This window comes from Mugil cephalus, chromosome 23 (assembly GCF_022458985.1).
Source record: "Mugil cephalus isolate CIBA_MC_2020 chromosome 23, CIBA_Mcephalus_1.1, whole genome shotgun sequence".
NCBI classification, from domain to species: Eukaryota; Metazoa; Chordata; class Actinopteri; order Mugiliformes; family Mugilidae; genus Mugil; species Mugil cephalus.
Genome location: NC_061792.1, coordinates 989,476 through 1,004,714, shown reverse-complemented (window position 1 = coordinate 1,004,714; position 15,239 = coordinate 989,476). Strand labels below are relative to the sequence as shown.

At 40.1% G+C, this 15,239-nt stretch overlaps 4 non-coding genes and 8 pseudogenes across 4 annotated transcripts; all 12 read left to right on the top strand.

Moving 5' to 3' along the window:
* Nucleotides 1-207: 207 nt before the first annotated feature.
* On the top strand, nt 208-327 carry LOC125001559 (annotated as a pseudogene).
* Nucleotides 328-2,612: 2,285 nt separating this feature from the next.
* On the top strand, nt 2,613-2,721 carry LOC125002075 (annotated as a pseudogene).
* A 101-nt stretch (nt 2,722-2,822) lies between these two features.
* LOC125003140 lies at nt 2,823-2,941 on the top strand. Its single transcript, XR_007112007.1, has one exon. It is a non-coding gene; the product is annotated as a 5S ribosomal RNA (ribosomal RNA).
* An 8,621-nt stretch (nt 2,942-11,562) lies between these two features.
* On the top strand, nt 11,563-11,681 carry LOC125003074. The gene has a single exon (XR_007111942.1). It is a non-coding gene; the product is annotated as a 5S ribosomal RNA (ribosomal RNA).
* Nucleotides 11,682-11,993: 312 nt separating this feature from the next.
* LOC125002371 lies at nt 11,994-12,115 on the top strand (annotated as a pseudogene).
* Nucleotides 12,116-12,417: 302 nt separating this feature from the next.
* On the top strand, nt 12,418-12,537 carry LOC125002517 (annotated as a pseudogene).
* A 101-nt stretch (nt 12,538-12,638) lies between these two features.
* On the top strand, nt 12,639-12,756 carry LOC125001362. The gene has a single exon (XR_007111621.1). It is a non-coding gene; the product is annotated as a 5S ribosomal RNA (ribosomal RNA).
* Nucleotides 12,757-12,860: 104 nt separating this feature from the next.
* On the top strand, nt 12,861-12,971 carry LOC125002656 (annotated as a pseudogene).
* Nucleotides 12,972-13,070: 99 nt separating this feature from the next.
* LOC125002508 lies at nt 13,071-13,189 on the top strand. Its single transcript, XR_007111789.1, has one exon. It is a non-coding gene; the product is annotated as a 5S ribosomal RNA (ribosomal RNA).
* Nucleotides 13,190-14,444: 1,255 nt separating this feature from the next.
* Nucleotides 14,445-14,563, top strand: LOC125002800 (annotated as a pseudogene).
* A 313-nt stretch (nt 14,564-14,876) lies between these two features.
* On the top strand, nt 14,877-14,995 carry LOC125001701 (annotated as a pseudogene).
* Nucleotides 14,996-15,096: 101 nt separating this feature from the next.
* Nucleotides 15,097-15,215, top strand: LOC125002388 (annotated as a pseudogene).
* The last annotated feature ends 24 nt before the right edge of the window (nt 15,216-15,239 follow it).

Genomic DNA, 15,239 nt, shown 5'->3' with positions numbered 1-15,239 from the left:
ACCACACTGAACACGCCTGATCTCGTCTGATCTCGGAAGCTAAGCATGTAGGCCCTGGTTAGCACTTGGATAGGAGACCGCCTGGGAATACCAGGTGCTGTAAGCTTTTCATTCTCATCAGGAGACATGGTAACATTTTCATCATAAAAATACATGCAATGATCATTTTGACCACTTATATATACTGCTTTAGTGACATTTGACATTGCTTACGGCCATACCAACCTAAACACGCCCAGATCCCGTCTGATCTCGGAAGCTAAGGACGGTCGGGCCTGGTTAGTACTTGGATGGGAGACCGCCTGGGAATACTAGGTGCTGTAAGCCTTTCATTTTCATCAGGAGACATGGAAACATTTACATCATCAAAATACATGCAATGATGATTTTGACCACTTATATATACTGCGTTTGTGACAGTTAACGTTGCTTACGGACATACCATCCTGAACACGCCTGAGTTTCAGTTTGAAAGTCAAACAGAATCTACGGACCCACCTAGGTTTGTATCAAACAAACTTTCAATGAGATCAAATGCAAAGATTCTATGCCATCATGATCAAAGGAAAACATTTCATGACATCATCATCAAAGGAAAACAATTGAGGACATCATCAAAGGAAGACATCCCATGACGTCAACGCCCTGTTTCATCCATCGTTTCTTTTGTATGTGCGTGAGCATGCACGGAACTACGTATGGATGTAACGTTACTCCATGTGCGCGCATGTAGTCGCACGTGCGTCTGTACGTGCGCGAAAACAATACACTAAAATTAGACCAACATGCTCCCATAACTGTGTGTAAAGGTTTGTTTAAGCCTCATCCACATTGTATAATCAATATGTTTGTGTCATGTGTAGTTTAATCATGTGCGGCTGATTCTTTGTCGTATTTCTTTCTGAGGTACATAGTGGTCTAGCTGGAACCTATTAACAGCGCTACTTGTGGCTTTACTACACAATGATGTAAGTATTATGTAAATGATTTCTTTTTTGCGTTTCTTTCGGGCAATACAGCAAACCCCAACGTCTGAGGTGGTAGCCGACGTGTGCTGTCGAGATTTGTCATTAGAAATATTGACAAGTGGTTTCCTAACATTGCTTGTATTTTGCATCAATTTGCTGTTGTCCACAATTTGAACTGACGCCGAAATAAAACGAGGCCAGTGGAGATAACGTGGTCGTTAGCATACGGTGGAGTGGGGAGCTAACTACGGGGCTAAGTTAACGTGCTAACGGCCAATTTCAATGTGTCAGAATGTGTCTGTATGTATGTTAGTATTTTATTTTTATTTAACCTTTGTTTACCTAGGCAAGCAATTAAGAACAGTTTTACCGGCTGTAGTTGTGTTGTCATTTTTATTGCTGTAAGTTTTCTGTTTGTCTTGGAACAGACTAACCGGCAGGACTATTTTACGTTATTCCCCGTGGAGAAATGAAGGTTTTACAGACAATGCAAAATGCTAAAATAAAACAAAACCAAACGAGAGAAACTATATAAAAGTAAATATGTTAAAGTTACAAAAATAATTACATCTACTACTATTTATTTCTAATACTGATACAGTTGGTAGAAGAGTGGTAATGGTGATTTTGGTTGCTCATGCCAAAATCTGACGACATATATTATCATATCAATAGTACCATCGCACGGCAGTGTTATAGATCTCACTATGTGACACTCAAGATTGAAAGGTGTTAATGAAAACTTTGATCGAGGAACGTAAATGAAAACACAACCAGAGTGAGAGAAAAGAAAATTATCACAGAAAACAGAAGAAATTTGGAAAATCTTTCCCACACTCTCTCTTCCTATCGCACTCCTCACAAAATTTACATAGAATGTGCCATAGAATGTTTCCTTCATGATGTCATAGAATTCTGTCCTTTCATCAAATCTTTTCCTTTGGCCATGATGGCATAGAATCTTTGCCTTTGATCTTACTGAAAGTTTGTTTTATACAAGTCTCTGTGGATCTGTACATTCTTTAGTGCCTCTCAGAGTTACAAATTGACTGCAAGCAAGACAAGGAACACACTTGAATAGAGCATGGTTCATTGATTTTCGTCCAAAGTTTTACAAAACATTTCCCGAATAACAAGCATCAATGGCAACCAACAAAACAGCAAAAGAGCTGAATATCTCAGTAGGGAGCACTCTGGGAAATTACCTGAAAGTGCAATCTTTCCTCAGAGAGGGCGGCTTTGAATTTGTTACCAAATGCTGCAAAAACCAACGAGAAATTCGGCGTCAAAGTCAACAAGAGCCGTCCGGCAATTTTCAGACAGGCAAAAGTTGAAATTGATATGCTGAAATTGACATGCTGAAACAGCTGCGACGTCCGCCTAGGTGATGATGATTGGCTAAGGTGCAGTGGGCCTTTCACGATAAGCCAATCTCAGGCAGTGTTCAGATTAAACACAAATCACACCCAAACCCTGGTTAGACCGGGTCGCCTTGTATTTCTCTCTGATTCATATCTACCTGTTACATTCTGACTCTAGTTCCTGGCAGACTGTATCATTGTAGAAGCTTCAGCTCAAAAACAAAAATACATGCAATGATGATTTTGACCAATTATATATACTGCGTTTATGACAGTTAACGTTGCTTACGGCCATACCACCCTGAACACGCCTGATCTCGGAAGCCAAGCAGTGTCGGGCCTGGTTAGTACTTGGATGGGAGACCGCCTGGGAATACTAGGTGCTGTAAGCTTTTCATTTTCATCAGGAGACATGGTAACATTTACATCATCAAAATACATGCAAGGATGATTTTGATCACTTATATATACTGCTTTAGTGACATTTGACGTTGCTTACGGCCATACCAACCTGAACAAGCCTGATCTCGTCTGATCTCGGAAGCTAAGCATGGTCGGGCCTGGTTAGTACTTGGATGGGAGACCGCCTGGGAATACCAGGTGCTGTAAGCTTTTCATTCTCATCAGGAGACAGGGTAACTTTTACATCATAAAAAATACAGAAAATGATGATTTTGACCACTTATATATCCGCGTTGTGACATTTACCATTGCTTACAGCCATAACACCCTGAAAAAAGGGCTGTTCTCGTCTGATCTCGGAAGCTAAGCAGTGTAGGGCCTGGTTAGTTCGGGATGTGGGAAAAACCCCGCCGGGGAATCCCAGGTGCGTAATTTTTTTCATTCTCATCAGGAGACTGGTAACATTTACATCATAAAAAATACAGAAAGATCTTTTGACCACTTATATATACGCTTTAGTGAAAATTTGCTTGCTACGGCCATACCAACCTGAAACCGCCCGATCTCGTCTGATTCGGAAGCAAGCACGGGCGGGCCTGGTTAGTACTTGGAAGGGAGACCCCCTGGGAAACAGGGCGTAAGCCTTTCTTTTCACAGGAGACATGGTAACATTTACATCATAAAAATACATGCAATGATTTTTTTGACCACATATATACTTCGTTTGTGACAGTAACCTTTGCTTACGGCCCCATACCACCCTGAAAAACGCCTGATCTCATCGATCTCGGAAGCTAAGCATGTAGGGCCTGGTTAGATTTGGATGGGAACCGCCTGGGAATACCGGTGCGTAAGCGTTTCTTCTCATAAGGAGACATGGTACATTTACATCATCAAAATACATGCTGATCATTTTGACCACTTATATATACTGCTTTAGTACATTTGATATTGCTTCCCGGCCATACCAACCTAAAAAAGGGCCCGATCTCGCGATCTGGGAAGCTAACACGGTCGGGCCCTGTTAGTACTTGGTGGGGCCCCCGTTTTGGAATACGGTGCTGTAAGCCTTTCATTTCATCAGGAGACATGGTAACATTTACTCATCATTATTTTTTTTTTAACCCCCTTGTTTCCCTAGGAAACAATTAAGAACTTTTTTTAAACCGGCTGTATTTTGTGTTGTCATTTTTTTGCGTAATTTTTCTGTTTGTCTTAAACGGGGCAAACCGGTTTAGCACGTTGGATGCCGCCAACTGGTACGCTGGTAAGACAATAAAAATGATAAAACAAACCAAAACCAAAGGAGAAAAACTATATAAAAGAAAATATGTTAAAGGACAAAAATAATTTCATCTACACATTTATTATAATATTGAACATTGGGAGAAGAGTGGTAGTGGTGATTTTGGGGTTTCTCATGCCAAAATCGACGACATATATTATCATATCAAAACCATCGGGCCCGGGAGTCTTTAGATCTCACTATGTGACACTCAAGATTGAAAGGTGTTAATTAAAACTTTGATCGAGGGGCCTAAATGAAAACACAACCAGAGTGAGAGAAAAGAAAATGATCACAGAAAACAGAAGAAATTTGGAAAATCTTTCCCACACTCTCTCTTCCCTAGCGCACCCCTCACAAAATGTACATAGAATGTGCCACAGAATGTTTTCCTTCATGATGTCATAGAATTCTGTCCTTTCATCAAATCTTTCCTTTTGGGCCATGATGGCATAGAATCTTTGCCTTTGATCTTACTGAAAGTTTGTTTTATACAAGCCTCTGTGGATCTGTACATTCTTTAGTGCTTCTCAGAGTTACAAATTGACTGCAAGCAAGACAAGGAACACACTTGAATAGAGCATGGTTCATTGATTTTCGTCCAAAGTTTTACAAAACATTTCCCGAATAACAAGCATCAATGGCAACCAACAAAACAGCAAAAGAGCTGAATATCTCAGTAGGGAGCACTCTGGGAAATTGCCTGAAAGTGCAATCTTTCCTCAGAGAGGGCGGTTTTTTAATTTGTTACCATTTTCATCAGGAGACATGGTAACATTTACATCATCAAAATACATGAAATGATCATTTTGAACACTTATATATGCTGCTTTCGTGATGTTTGACATTGCTTACGGCCATACCAACCTGAACACGCCCAGGTCCTGTAAGCCTTTCATTTTCATCAGGGGACACAGGAACATTTCCATCATCATAATACATGCAATATTGATTTTGACCACTTATATGTACTGCTTTTGTGACTGACACCATACCACCTCGTAAGACGCCCGTGTTTGCTTGTCTCGCTTGCTTTCAGTTTGAAAGTCTAACAGAATCTACGGACCCACCTAGGTTTGTATAAAACAAACTTTCAATAAGATCAAAGGCAAAGATTCTATGCCATCATGATCAAAGGAAAAAATTTCATGACATCATCATCAAAGGAAAACAATTGAGGACATCATCAAAGGAAGACATCCCATGACGTCATCGCCCTGTTTCATCCATGTGCGTGAGCATGCACGGAACTACGTATGGATGTAACGTTACTCCATGTGCGCGCATGTAGTCGCACGTGCGTCTGTACGAGCGCGAAAACAACACACAAGAATTAGACCAACATGCTCCCATAACTGTGTGTAAAGGTTTGTTTAAGCCTCATCCCACATTGTATAATCAATATGTTTGTGTCACGTGTAGTTTAATCATGTGCGGCTGATTCTTTATCGTATTTCCTTCTGAGGTACATAATGGTCAAAGCTGGAACCTATTAACAGCGCTACTTGTGGCTTTACTACACAATGATGTAAGTATTATGTAAATGATTTCTTTTTTGCGTTTCTTTCGGGCAATACAGCAAACCCCAACGTCTGAGGTGGTAGCCGACGTGTGCTGTCGAGATTTGTCATAGAAATATTGACAAGTGGTTTCCTAACATTGCTTGTATTTTGCATCAATTTGCTGTTGTCCACAATTTGAACTGACGCCGAAATAAAACGAGGCCAGGGGAGATAAACGTGGTCGTTAGCATACGTGGAGTGGGGAGCTAACTACGGGCCTAAGTTAACGGCTAACGGCCAATTTCAATGTGTCAGAATGTGTCTGTATGTATGTTAGATTTTTATTTTTATTTAACCTTGTTTACCTAGGCAACAATTAAGAACAGTTTTTACCGGCTGTATTTTGTGTTGTCATTTTTATTACTGTAAGTTTTCTGTTTGTCTTGGAACAGGCTAACCGGGTTTAGCACGTTGTGATGCTGCCAACTGGTACAGGCGTTAAATAGTTGTACAACTACAACTATAGCCGAAGAGTCAACCTTAACATATTTGAGTGTTTATGCCTAATGCTGGACTTTTTATGAGACATGTATAAAAGAGTGATCTATGAAAATAAAAAAGACCCCAGTTAGTTGTCATTAGATGTACTGAATCACTTGAATCTTGAATTAGAGATAAGGCAGGACTATTTTACGTTATTCCCCGTGGAGAAATGAAGGTTTTTACAGACCATGCAAAATGATAAAACAAACCAAAACCAAAGGAGAGAAACTATATAAAAGTAAATATGTTAAAGGTACAAAAAATAATTACATCTACTACTATTTATTACTAATACTGATACAGTTGGTAAAGAGTGGTAGTGGTGATTTTGGTTGCTCATAACCAAAATCTGACGACATATATTATCATATCAATAGTACCCATCGGACGGCAGTGTTATAGATCTCACTATGTGACACTCAAGATTGAAAGGTGTTAATGAAAACTTTGATCGAGGAACCTAAATGAAAACACAACCAGAGTGAGAGAAAAGAAAATTATCACAGAAAACAGAAGAAATTTGGAAAATCTTTCCCACACTCTCTCTTCCTATCGCACTCCTCACAAAATTTACATAGAATGTGCCATAGAATGTTTTCCTTCATGATGTCATAGAATTCTGTCCTTTCATCAAATCTTTTCCTTTGGGCCATGATGGCATAGAATCTTTGCCTTTGATCTTACTGAAAGTTTGTTTTATACAAGCCTCTGTGGATCTGTACATTCTTTAGTGCTTCTCAGAGTTACAAATTGACTGCAAGCAAGACAAGGAACACATTTGAAAAGAGCATGGTTCATTGATTTCGTCCAAAGTTTTACAAAACATTTCCCGAATAACAAGCATCAATGGCAACCAACAAAACAGCAAAAGAGCTGAATATCTCAGTAGGGAGCACTCTGGGAAATTGCCTGAAAGTGCAATCTTTCCTCAGAGAGGGCGGCTTTGAATTTGTTACCATTTTCATCAGGAGACATGGTAACATTTACATCATCAAAATACATGCAATGATCATTTTGACCACTTTAATATACTGTTTTTAGTGATGTTTGACATTGCTTACGGCCATACCAACCTGAACACGCCCAGGTCCTGTAAGCCTTTCATTTTCATCAGCGACACAGGAACATTTCCATCATCATAATACATGCAATATTGATTTTGACCACTTATATGTACCGCTTTTGTGACTGACACCATGCCACCTCGTAAGACGCCCGTGTTTGCTTGTCTCGCTTGCTTTCAGTTTGAAAGTCTAACAGAATCTACGGACCCACCTAGGTTTGTATAAAACAAACTTTCAATAAGATCAAAGGCAAAGATTCTATGCCATCATGATCAAAGGAAAACATTTCATGACATCATCATCAAAAGAAAACAATTGAGGACATCATCAAAGGAAGACATCCCATGACGTCATCGCCCTTTTTCATCCATCGTTTCTTTTGTATGTGCGTGAGCATGCACGGAACTACGTATGGATGTAACGTTACTCCATGTGCGCGCATGTAGTCGCACGTGCGTCTGTACGTGCGCGAAAACAACACACAAGAATTAGGCCAACATGCTCCCATAACTGTGTGTAAAGGTTTGTTTAAGCCTCATCCACATTGTATAAATCAATATTTTGTGTCACGTGTAGTTTAATCATGTGCGGCTGATTCTTTATCGTATTTCCTTCTGAGGTACATAATGGTCTAGCTGGAACCTATTAACAGCGCTACTTGTGGCTTTACTACACAATGATGTAAGTATTATGTAAATGATTTCTTTTTTGCGTTTCTTTCGGGCAATACAGCAAACCCCAACGTCTGAGGTGGTAGCCGACGTGTGCTGTCGAGATTTGTCATTAGAAATATTGACAAGTGGTTTCCAAACATTGCTTGTATTTAGCATCAATTGCTGTTGTCCACAATTTGAACTGACGCCGAAATAAAACGAGGCCAGTGGAGATAACGTGGTCGTTAGCATACGGTGAGTGGGGAGCTAACTACGGGGCTAAGTTAACGTGCTAACGGCCAATTTCAATGTGTCAGAATGTGTCTGTATGTATGTTAGTATTTTATTTTTATTTAACCTTTGTTTACCTATGCAAGCAATTAAGAAACATTTTTTACCGGGCTGTAGTTGTGTTGTCATTTTATTGCTGTAAGTTTTTCTGTTTGTCTTGGAACAGGCTAACCGGTTTAGCACGTTGTGATGCTGCCAACTGGTACAGCGTTAAATAGTTGTACAACTACAACTATCGCCGAAGAGCCCAACCTTAACATATTTGAGTTTTTAAGCTCTAATGCTGGACATTTTATGACACATGTATAAAAGAGTGATCTATGAAAATAAAAAAGACCCCAGTTAGTTGTCATTAGATGTACTGAATCACTTGAATCTTGAATTAGAGATAAGGCAGGACTATTTTACGTTATTCCCCGTGGAGAAATGAAGGTTTTACAGACAATGCAAAATGATAAAACAAACCGAAACCAAAGGAGAGAAACTATATAAAAGTAAATATGTTAAAGGTACAAAAATAATTAAATCTACTACTATTTATTACTAATACTGATACAGTTGGTAGAAGAGTGGTAGTGGTGATTTTGGTTGCTCATGCCAAAATCTGACGACATATTTTAAATCATATCAATAGTACCCATCGGACGGCAGTTTTTATAGATCTCACTATGTGACACTCAAGATTGAAAGGTGTTAATGAAAACTTTGATCGAGGAACCTAAATGAAAACACAACCAGAGTGAGAGAAAAGAAAATTATCACAGAAAACAGAAGAAATTTGGAAAATCTTTCCCACACTCTCTCTTCCTAGCTCACTCCTCACAAAATTTACATAGAATGTGTCCATAGAATGTTTTCCTTCATGATGTCATAGAATTCTGTCCTTTCATCAAATCTTTTCCTTTGGCCATGATGGCATAGAATCTTTAACTTTGATCTTACTGAAAGTTTGTTTTATACAAGCCTCTGTGGATCTGTACATTCTTTAGTGCTTCTCAGAGTTACAAACTGACTGCAAGCAAGACAACGAACACACTTGAATAGAGCATGGTTTCATTTGATTTTCGTCCAAAGTTTTACAAAACATTTCCCGAATAACAAGCATCAATGGCAACCAACAAAACAGCAAAAGAGCTGAATATCTCAGTAGGGAGCACTCTGGGAAATTGCCTGAAAGTGCAATCTTTCCTCAGAGAGGGCGGCTTTGAATTTGTTACCATTTTCATCAGGAGACATGGTAACATTTACATCATCAAAATACATGCAATGATCATTTTGACCACTTATATATACTGCTTTAGTGATGTTTGACATTGCTTACAGCCATACCAACCTGAACACGCCCAGGTCCTGTAAAGCCTTTCATTTTCATCAGGGACACAGGAACATTTCCATCATAAATAATACATGCAATATTGATTTTGACCACTTATATGTACCGCTTTTTGACTGACACCATACCACCTCGTAAGACGCCCGTGTTTGCTTGTCTCGCTTGCTTTCAGTTTGAAAGTCTAACAGAATCTACGGACCCACCTAGTTTGTATAAAACAAACTTTAAATAAGATCAAAGGCAAAGATTCTATGCCATCATGATCAAAGGAAAACATTTCATGACATCATCATCAAAGGAAAGACATCCCATGACGTCATCGCTCTGTTTCATCCATCGTTTCTTTTGTATGTGCGTGAGCATGCACGGAACTACGTATGGATGTAACGTTACTCCATGTGCGCGCATGTAGTCCGCATGTGCGTCTGTACGTGCGCAAAAACAATACACAAATATTAGACCAACATGCTCCCATAACTGTGTGTAAAGGTTTGTTTAAGCCTCATCCACATTGTATAATCAATATGTTTGTGTCACGTGTAGTTTAATCATGTGCGGCTGATTCTTTATCGTATTTCCCTCTGAGGTACATAATGGTCTAGCTGGAACCTATTAACAGCGCTACTTGTGGCTTTACTACACAATGATGTAAGTATTATGTAAATTAGTTCTGTTTTTGCGTTTCTTTCGGGCAATACAGCAAACCCCAACGTCTGAGGTGTTAGCCCGTTGTGATGCTGCGAACTGGTACAAGCGGTTAAATAGTTGTACAACTACAACTATAGTCGAACAGCCACCCTTCTTATTTAATTGTTTATGCTCTAATGCTGGACTTTTTATGAGACATGTATAAAAGAGTGATCTATGAAAATAAAAAAGACCCCAGTTAGTTGTCATTAGATGTACTGAATCACTTGAATCTTGAATTAGAGATAAGGCAGGACTTTTTTAAACGTTATTCCCCGTGGAGAAATGAAGGTTTTACAGACAATGCAAAATGATAAAACAAACCAAAACCAAAGGAGAGAAACTATATAAAAGTAAATATGTTAAAGGTACAAAAATAATTACATCTACTACTATTTTTCACTAATACTGATACAGTTGGTAGAAGAGTGGTAGTGGTGATTTTGGTTGCTCATGCCAAAATCTGACGACATATATTATCATATCAATAGTACCATGGGACGGCAGTGTTAAGATCCTCACTATGTGACACTCAAGATTGAAAGGTGTTAATGAAAACTTTGATCGAGGAACCTAAATGAAAACACAACCAGAGTGAGAGAAAAGAAAATTATCACAGAAAACAGAAGAAATTTGGGAAAATCTTTCCCACACTCTCTCTTTCCTAGCGCCCCTCCTCACAAAATTTACATAGAATGTGCCATAGAATGTTTTCCTTCATGATGTCATAGAATTCTGTACTTTGATGATTTCATCAAATCTTTTCCTTTGGCCATGATGGCATAGAATCTTTGCCTTTGATCTTACTGAAAGTTTGTTTAAAACAAGCCTCTGTGGATCTGTACATTCTTTAGTGCTTCTCACAGTTACAAATTGACTGCAAGCAAGACAAAGAACACACTTGAATAGAGCATGGTTCATTGATTTTCGTCCAAAGTTTTACAAAACATTTCCCGAATAACAAGCATCAATGGCAACCAACAAAACAGCAAAAGAGCTAAATATCTCAGTAGGGAGCACTCTGGGAAATTGCCTGAAAGTGCAATCTTTCCTCAGAGAGGGCAGCTTTGAATTTGTTACCAAATGCTGCAAAAAGCAACGAGAAGTCGGCGTCAAAGTCAACAAGAGCCGTCCGGAAATTTTTCAGACAGGCAAAAGTTGAAATTGATATCCTGAAATTGACATGCTGAAACAGCTGCGACGTCCGCATAGGTGATGATGATTGGCTAAGGTGCAGTAGGCCTTTCACGATAAGCCAATCTCAGGCAGTGTTCAGTTTAAACACAAATCACACCCAAACCCTGGTTGGACCGGGTCGCCTTGTTTTTCTCTCTGATTCATATCTACCTGTTACATTCTGACTCTACTTTCCTGGCAGACTGTATCATTGTAGAAGATTCAGCTCAAAAGCAAAAATACATGCAATGATGATTTTGACCACTTATATATACTGCGTTTGTGACAGTTAACGTCGCTTACGGCCATACCACCCTGAACACGCCTGATCTCGTTTGAACTCGGAAGCCAAGCAGTGTCGGGCCTGGTTAGTACTTGGATGGGAAACCGCCTGGGAATACTAGGTGCTGTAAGCTTTTCATTTTCATCAGGAGACATGGTAACATTTACATCATCAAAATACATGAAATGATCATTTTGACCACTTATATATGCTGCTTTCGTGATGTTTGACATTGCTTACGGCCATCACCAACCTGAACACGGCCGATCTTGGAAGCTAAGCACGGTCGGGCCTGGTTAGTACTTGGATGGGAAACCACCTGGGAATACCCGTTGCTGTAAGCTTTTCATTTTCATCAGGAGGCATGGTAACATTTACATCATCAAAATACATGCAAGGATGATTTTGATCACTTATATATACTGCTTTTGTGACATTTGACGTTGCTTACGGCCATACCAACCTGAACAAGCCCGATCCTCGTCTGATCTCAGGAAGCTAAGCATGGTCGGGCCTGGTTTTGTACTTGGATGGGAGACCGCCTGGGAATACCAGGTGCTGTAAGCTTTTCATTTTCATCAGGAGGCATGGTAACATTTACATCATCAAAATACATGCAATGATGATTTTTGACCACTTATATATAGTGCGTTTGTGACAGTTAAAGTTGCTTACGGCCATACCACCCTGAACATGCCTGATCTCGGAAGCTAAGCAGTGTCGGGCCTCGTTAGAAATTGGATGGGACACCACCTGGGAATACTAGGTGCTGTAAGCATTTACATTATTACTTTAACATTTACATCATCAAAATACATGCAATGATGATTTTGACCACTTATAATACTGCGTTTGTGACGGTTACCATTGCTTACGCCCAAACCAACCCTGAACACGGCTGTTCTCGTCTGATCTCGGAAGCTAAGCAGTGTAGGGCCTGGTTAGTTCTTGGATGGGAGACCGCCTGGGAATACCAGGTGCTGTAGGCTTTTCATTCTCATCAGGAGACATGGTAACATTTACATCATCAAAATACATGCAATGATCATTTTGACCACTTATATATACTGCTTTAGTGACATTTAACATTGCTTACGGCCATACCAACCTGAACACGCCTGATCTCGTCTGATCTCGGAAGCTAAGCACGGTCGGGCCTGGTTAGTACTTGATGGGAGACCGCCTGGGAATACTAGGTGCTGTAAGCCTTTCATTTTCATCAGGAGACATGGTAACATTTACATCATCAAAATACATGCAATGATCATTTTGACCACTTATATAATACTGCGTTTTTTGACAGTTACCCCTTGCTTACGACCATACCACCCTGAACACGCCTGATCTCATCTGATCTCGGAAGCTTAGGGCCTGGTTAGTACTTGGATGGGAGACCGCCTGGGAATACCAGGTGCTGTAAGCTTTCATTTTCATCAGGAACATGGTAACATATACATCATCAAAATACATGCAATGATGATTTTGACCACTTAAATATACTGCGTTTGTGACAGTCACCATTGCTTATGGCCATACCACCCTGAACACGCCTGATCTCGTCTGATCTCGGAAGCTAAGCAGTGTCGGGCCTGGTTAGTACTTGGATGGGAGACTGCCTGGGAATACCAGGTGCTGTAAGCTTTTCATTCCTCATCAGGAGACATGGTAACATTTACAAACATCAAAATACATGCAATGATGTAAGTACTTGAGATCAGACGAGATCGGGCGTGTTCAGGTTGGTATGGCCGTAAGCAATGTCAAATGTCACTAAAGCAGTATATATAAGTCGTCAAAATGATCATTGCATGTATTTTGATGATGTAATGAAGGCAAAGATTCTATGCCATCATGATCAAAGGAAAAACATTTCATGACATCATCATCAAAGGAAAACAATTGAGGATATCATCAAAGGAAGACATCCCATGACGTCATCGCCCTGTTTCATCCATGTGCGTGAGCATGCACGGAACTACGTATGGATGTAACGTTACTCCATGTGCGCGCATGTAGTCGCACGTGCGTCTGTACGTGCGCGTAAACAACACACAAGAATTAGACCAACATGCTCCCTAACTGTGTGTAAAGGTTTGTTTAAGCCTCATCCACATTGTATAATCAATATGTTTGTGTCCACGTGTAGTTTAATCATGTGCGGCTGATTCTTTATCGTATTTCCTTCTGAGGTACATAATGGTCTAGCTGGAACCTATTAACAGCGCTAAATTGTGGCTTTACTACACAATGATGTAAGTATTATGTAAATTAGTTCTTTTTGCGTTTCTTTCGGGCAATACAGCAAACCCCAACGTCTGAGGTGGTAGCCGACGTGTGCTGTCGAGATTTGTCATTAGAAATATTGACAAGTGGTTTCCTAACATTGCTTGTATTTTGCATCAATTTGCTGTTGTCCACAATTTGAACTGACGCCGAAATAAAACGAGGCCAGTGGAGATAACGTGGTCGTTAGCATACGGGGGAGTGGGGAGCTAACTACGGGGCTAAGTTAACGTGCTAACGGCCAATTTCAATGTGTCAGAATGTGTCTGTATGTATGTTAGTATTTATTTTTATTTAACCTTTGTTTACCTAGGCAAGCAATTAAGAACAGTTTTACCGGCTGTAGTTGTGTTGTCATTTTTATTGCTGTAAGTTTTCTGTTTGTCTTGGAACAGGCTAACCGGTTTAGCACGTTGTGATGCTGCCAACTGGTACAGCGTTAAATAGTTGTACAACTACAACTATAGCCGAAGAGTCAACCTTAACATATTTGAGTGTTTATGCTCTAATGCTGGACTTTTTATGAGACATGTATAAAAGAGTGATCTATGAAAATAAAAAAGACCCCAGTTAGTTGTCATTAGATGTACTGAATCACTTGACTGACAAAATTGCTTAAGGGCATACCACACTGAACACACCCAGTGTCATCTGATCTCGGAAGTTTAGCAGGGTCGGGCGTGGTTAGTACTTGAATGGGAGACCGCCTGGGAATACTAGGTGCTGTAAGCCTTTCATTTTCATCAGGAGACATGGTAACATTTACATCATCAAAATACATGCAATGATCATTTTGACCACTTATATATACTGCGTTTGTGACAATTACCATTGCTTACGGTCATACCACCCTGAACACGTCTGATCTCATCTGCTCTCGGAAGCTAAGGGCCTGGTTAGTACTTGGATGGGAAACCGCCTGGGAATATCAGGTGCTGTAAGCTTTTCATTCTCATCAGGAGACATGGTAACATTTACATCATCAAAATACATGCAATGATGATTTTGACCACTTATATATACTGCGTTTGTGACAGTTATCATTGCTTACGGCCAAACCACCCTGAACACGGCTGTTCTCGTCTGATCTCGGAAGCTAAGCAGTGTAGGGCCTGGTTAGTTCTTGGATGGGAGACCGCCTGGGAATACCAGGTGCTGTAAGCTTTTCATTCTCATCAGGAGACATGGTAACATTTACATAATCAAAATACACGCAATGATCATTTTGACCACTTATATATACTGCTTTAGTGACATTTGACATTGCTTACGGCCATACCAACCTGAACACGGCCGATCTCGTCTGATCTCGGAAGCAAGCACGGTCGGGCCTGGTTAGTACTTGGATGGGAAAACCGCCTGGGAATACCAGGGGCTGTAAGCTTTCATTCTCATCAGGAACATGGCA